Source organism: Nicotiana tabacum, chromosome 23 (genome assembly GCF_000715075.1).
Source record: "Nicotiana tabacum cultivar K326 chromosome 23, ASM71507v2, whole genome shotgun sequence".
Lineage (NCBI taxonomy): Eukaryota > Viridiplantae > Streptophyta > Magnoliopsida > Solanales > Solanaceae > Nicotiana > Nicotiana tabacum.
The window spans coordinates 97734462-97739788 of record NC_134102.1 but is presented as its reverse complement, the minus strand read 5'-3'; the positions used below and the strand labels follow the sequence as shown (position 1 = coordinate 97739788).

Here is a 5327-nt window from a genome sequence, read left to right as displayed (position 1 = left end):
CAACCACATTATCTTATTGAAGTGGTTCCAACTTATAGTAAGACATACTTTTCGTAATGGTATGGTATTTAGAAAAGAAACGGCTATGTGAAGCAAATAGCACTAATTCAGCAGCCACTGTAAATCTTGATTTCTGAAATCTTAGTTGAAATTTACTCTGACGTTTTCTAATTTGAAGCTCATTTTCAAATATTTTGATTCAATTCCATTTAAAGAAAACTTTACAATATGTGCTACTCAACCATGTTTCCAACTCTCCACCAACGCCTATCCAAAGCAGCATGATGTGTCCGATATTTCAGGGGGGGCGTCAACTGTAGAGTTTTTGACCAAAATTATCTTTACCACCGTTTCACCATAACTTTCATTAAATCCTTATAATATTTCATTTAATAAGGAAACATCTTTAAGTTTTTCAAAGTTAACCAAAAATATCCCTTTGTTAGATTTTCCATCACCTGTAACAGAAACTTTATTAATCACGTGACCCCTTTTTTTTCTCTCCCTTTTTTCACAATCTTCTTTCCTTCCTTTCTATGAAGAAAACATGCACATGACTTTTTTGGAAACTTTCAGACAGGATTTGTAATGGTTGTACCATTTGTTCGAGTGAAGCTTTCACTGCAAAAGCAGAGATGGTACTACATTACCTTTGCCCACTTCCTGAACATTATATGAACTAACTGCCTCAGAATTTGCAGACCTACAAGAAGAACTTGGCCCACATGAAACCGCAAATTTAAACTTTTTTTATTATACCAAGATGAAAAAAGGAAGTACAATTTTCACAATATGGTGGACTTTTTTGGAAATAGAGCTGATCAGGTTAGAGAATGATTGCTGATAACGATGGGGCTATCAGAACCAATATTAACAAAATTAGAGTTTATTACATGAGGTACCTCAAACTCCAAAACTGTATCCTTAGGCAAAAGGCCAGAGTGAAGTGGTTTACAGATGGCGATTCTAATTCTGCCTATTTTCATAGTGTAATTAAAAATTGGAGAAGGAGATTGAGCATCAACAAAATTCAGGATGAATATCACCAATAGGACGTATCTAAAGCTGCAATTAGGTACTTCCACGGATTTGTTTTGCCAGAAGCCTGATCATAATGACTTCTCTGATCTGGATGCCATTGAACCTATGATCACTGAGATATCAACAATGAGCTGATTGTTATTCCTTCTATGGAGGATATAAAGACTTGTATATTTTCAATGGACCCTAACAGTAGCCCCGTGTCTGATGGATTTATTGCTAAGTTTTTCCAGGTGGCCTGGACTTTGTTGCTCCAACCTTAGTCTTGGCCTTAAAATCTTTCTTTTGTGGGGCTAGTCTACCCAAGTGGCTCACACACACTTGTATCATTATGTTGCTCAAAGTGTCCTCTCCCCAGTATTTTAATGATATAAGGCCTATTAGTTTGTGTAATATTGCGAGCAAGAATTTTGCTAAACTTCTCAATTCTAGATTGTCAAAGCTACTGCCCAACCTTATTAGTGGGAACCAAAATGGTTTTGTTAAAGGAAGGTTTATAACTGAAAATATTATACTTGCTCGGGAAATCATTCAAGATATTTCTAAGCCCAATAAAAATGGCAATGTTGTGTTGAAAGTAGACATGGCTAAAGCTTATGTTAGAGTTTCTTAGTTTTTTTTTATGTGCTTCGATGAGGAGAATGGGGTTTAATGAAATATGGATTGATATGATGTTTAAGCATGTCTTTAGTAATTGGTATTCTCCACTTGTCAATGGTAATAGACAAGGTTTCTTCAAATCTGAAAGAGGACTTGGGCAAGGAGCTCTCATTTCCCCTTCCCTTTTTGTCCTATGTGCTGAATTTCTAACCAGGAAGTTACAGGATGTATCTATTCATAGAGAATTCACTGGATTCTATATGAATAAGAAGGGTCTTATAATTAATCACCCTGCATTTGCTAATGATGTTATTCTTTTTTCTAGTGGGTGCAGGAAATCCTTGGAGATGCTTATGGAGGCATTATCAGTATATGAGAAAGTTTCTAGACAGTTGGTGAATTAACAGAAGTCTTGTATCATATTGTCTCCTAATGCAACTGCAGAATTAATTCAAAGGGTAATGGAGATCACAAGAATGGAATACAAGGAACTACCTATCAGGTACATTGGTTGTCCTCTATATGTTGGGAGGAAAAAGACAGCTATTTTCTCAGACTTGGTCGCCAAAGTATTGCAAATGATATCAGGATGGCATGCCAAACTTTTGTCCACAGGTGGTACAACGGTATTGATCAGACATGTCTTGCTTGCTTTGCCAATTCATCTCCTGTCAGCCATACACCCTCCCAAGGGAGTCTTACATCAGATAGAGATGATGTTGGCAAAATTCTTTTGAGGAGGTTCAGACGAGAAGGAAAAATTTCACAGGGCTTCCTGGGATAGTTTATGCTTCCCATACAGTGATGGAGGAGTTAATTTCAGAAAATTACAAGATACATGTAATTATTTCATAGCAAAGCAATTGTGGATTTAAGGACCAATGATTCACTATGGAAGAAGTTTCTTAAGAGTAAAAACTATCAAAGATCACATCCTTTAATCAAGAAAAGGTATTCTAGGCATTCCCATACTTGGAATGCTATGTGTAAGATTAAAAGAAAGGTGGATATGCACATATTGTGAAAGGTTGGGAAAGGGAACACTGCCTTTTGGTTTGATAACTAGACCAATCTTGGTCCACTATACAATTTTCTGCTAGAAGGAAGTAAGCCTACAAACATTAAGCTCTCCGAAGTACTGGTGAATTATCAATGGTGGTGGGGAGGATGGGATAGCTTAATTCCTTTGACTCAATGAAGCTTAAACTGAGACCTGCTGAATTTAATTCCCAGTTTGGACTGTTGATGAGAAAAGTACATTCTCTGCGGCTTCATCTGGGCACTTATTCAGAAGGAAAGAGCAAAATTCATCGATTGATTCAAAGACTTGGCAGAAACAGGTGCCATTCAAAATGAGTTTTATTGTTTGGAGGGCCTTGAGGATAAAATCTCATCTGGTGCCAGAATTCTTAGGATGAGGTTCTCTATTTCTTCTAGATGTTATTGTTGTAGAATTCCTAACCTTGAAACAATAGATCGCCTTGTTTGTTCTGGAGTTTATGCTCAAGAAGTATGGAAAATTATATGTGGCCCTAGAGGTACTATATTGGAATGTCCTTTAGGCAACTATTGTTAAATTGGTGGAAATTTAACGCTCAAAACCTAGTTAAAGCCCTTCTGTTGAACAGTTTACCTATCATCACAAAATAGAAAATTTGAAAAGCCAGGTGTGGAGTCAAATATGATTCAAGAGAATCAATGTAAGGAAGACCATATCTCTTATCTTTTTCTCCATCTCTAAGGCGGTGAATACTCAATTCCTTAGGTTCAGAATCAAGCCTGAATGGAACAACATCTCTCAATTATTCCATACAACTATCTATTTCAAGAAGACTATCATAACCAAGTAGAACAATCCCACCCACCCCCACCCCCCGAACTGTTTGTTAAGCTTAATTCTGATGGAAGTTGTAGGAATGGCTATTGTGAGGGAGGAGTAGTAGTAAGAGACATTATGAGGTTGATCTATGCGTACACTATAAACTTAGGTCATGTAACTAGTAACTGGGTAGAAGCAATGTCCTTGTTATTTGGTATCAAGTGGTGTATTGAGAGTGATTTCCACAATATCTTGGCAGGAAGTGATTTCAAACTCTCGGTAAATTATGTTAATGGAAGCACTACTACACTCCATGGAGAATAACATATCAAGTTAATGAGCTTAGAAGATTGAGGGGACATAGAGTTTTTAATTTGAATCATTATTTCAGGGAAAGCAATCAAGTTGTTGATAAACTGTAGCTTTGAGCTATGATTCATTACAAACTCAAGTGTTCCGGTCTTTTGTTGATTTACCAACACAAGTAAGAGGTCTTATGAACATGGATAGTTGGAAATTACCTACAATTCGAATTGCTGATAAAAGAAGAGCAAAGATTACCTTCGAGCCTCCTTGAAGCGTGTTGCTGGTCGTAGTTGTAGGAGTTTTTAGCAGAATATCTTTTTATAGGATGGATACTTTTCGTCTATCTGTATGTAAGGTCTGAGTATCCATCCCCTTGTGTAATCTTGCATCTTTTTGTCACAAGGATATCATAGGCTTCCTTTCAGTTTAGACGAGGGTGCTTCTTTGATTTAAATCATCTCCCTCAACTCTTTGTACTTCCTTTTGATTATGACTAATAAAGTTTAAAAAAAAAGGTACGTTTTAATTTAAATGGCACACTTTCCTTATTAGTCAATTCAAAAAAGAATGACATAATTCTATATTAAAAAATAATTTAACTTTAAACTTTTCATTATATCCATTTTACCCTTAATAAGAAGTTTTTATAGCCACACAAATATTATGGTCCCAATAAGATTTTGTCCCTTAAGCTTTTAGCACTATATGTCTCAAAAGTTTTATTTTTTTCTTAAACTTTGTGTCAAGTCAAACTATAACGTCTAAATTGAACAGAGGAGAGTAACTATTACATGCATAAGAGAGAGAAACAGAGAGCATATATAGAGAGAGAAGTAAAGAACCACTGTGTGTGTGAACTTTCCAAAAATACCATAATATCCTCTTCAGATCCGTTTATTTTTCTCTGAACATATTCCTGATCCCTTTCATCACTCTTCAATCTCAAAAGCTGAAAATTTTTATTTGAAAAATTAGCTCTCTTTTAATTTAACTCATTTCTATTTACATTCATCCACTGTGTCAACTTAGCATGCGTCACTTTTTCTCTTTTTTTGCTCAATCTGTGCTTTACATTGAATAACACTAACTAGGTTTTTTTTTTTTAATTGTTAATATTGGTGTTTTTCAGCTTCACGGTAGTTTTTTCGCCAGTGTCCACCAAAGCTCTGTCGAGAACTGTGAATTGAGTGTGTTGTTCCCGTAATTATATGTTGTGTGTTAGAACGTAGAACACTTCTCTTCAACTTTTGCATTTGACGGAAGCACATGTCTTCATCCCTCGTTGATATACTTTGCCACCAATAATCAATTTTGTTGAAGCACTTGTTTTCAATTTCCGTTGATGCTCTTTGTTATAAATACTCAATTTTGTTGAAACGCACCTGTTTTCAACTCTTGTTGATGCACTTTATCATCAACACCCTATTTTTGTTGAAGCACGTATCTTCAGTGGCGAATCCACTCTTTAGGGTGGGGTGGTATGGCACCTGCTACATTGGTAAAATTATTATATATTTATGTAGAATTTTTTTTAAACGAAGTTAAATATTTGATCCCGCCA

The 5327-nt window shown here is 35.8% G+C and overlaps 1 long non-coding RNA gene across 1 annotated transcript; it reads right to left on the bottom strand.

Annotated features, from left to right (window-relative positions):
* Positions 1-826: 826 nt before the first annotated feature.
* On the bottom strand, positions 827-4162 carry LOC107825758 (uncharacterized). Its single transcript, XR_001657149.2, has 2 exons — positions 4022-4162; positions 827-1153 (listed from the first exon to the last, which is right to left on the bottom strand). It is a non-coding gene; the product is annotated as an uncharacterized LOC107825758 (long non-coding RNA).
* Between the last annotated feature and the right edge of the window lie 1165 nt (positions 4163-5327).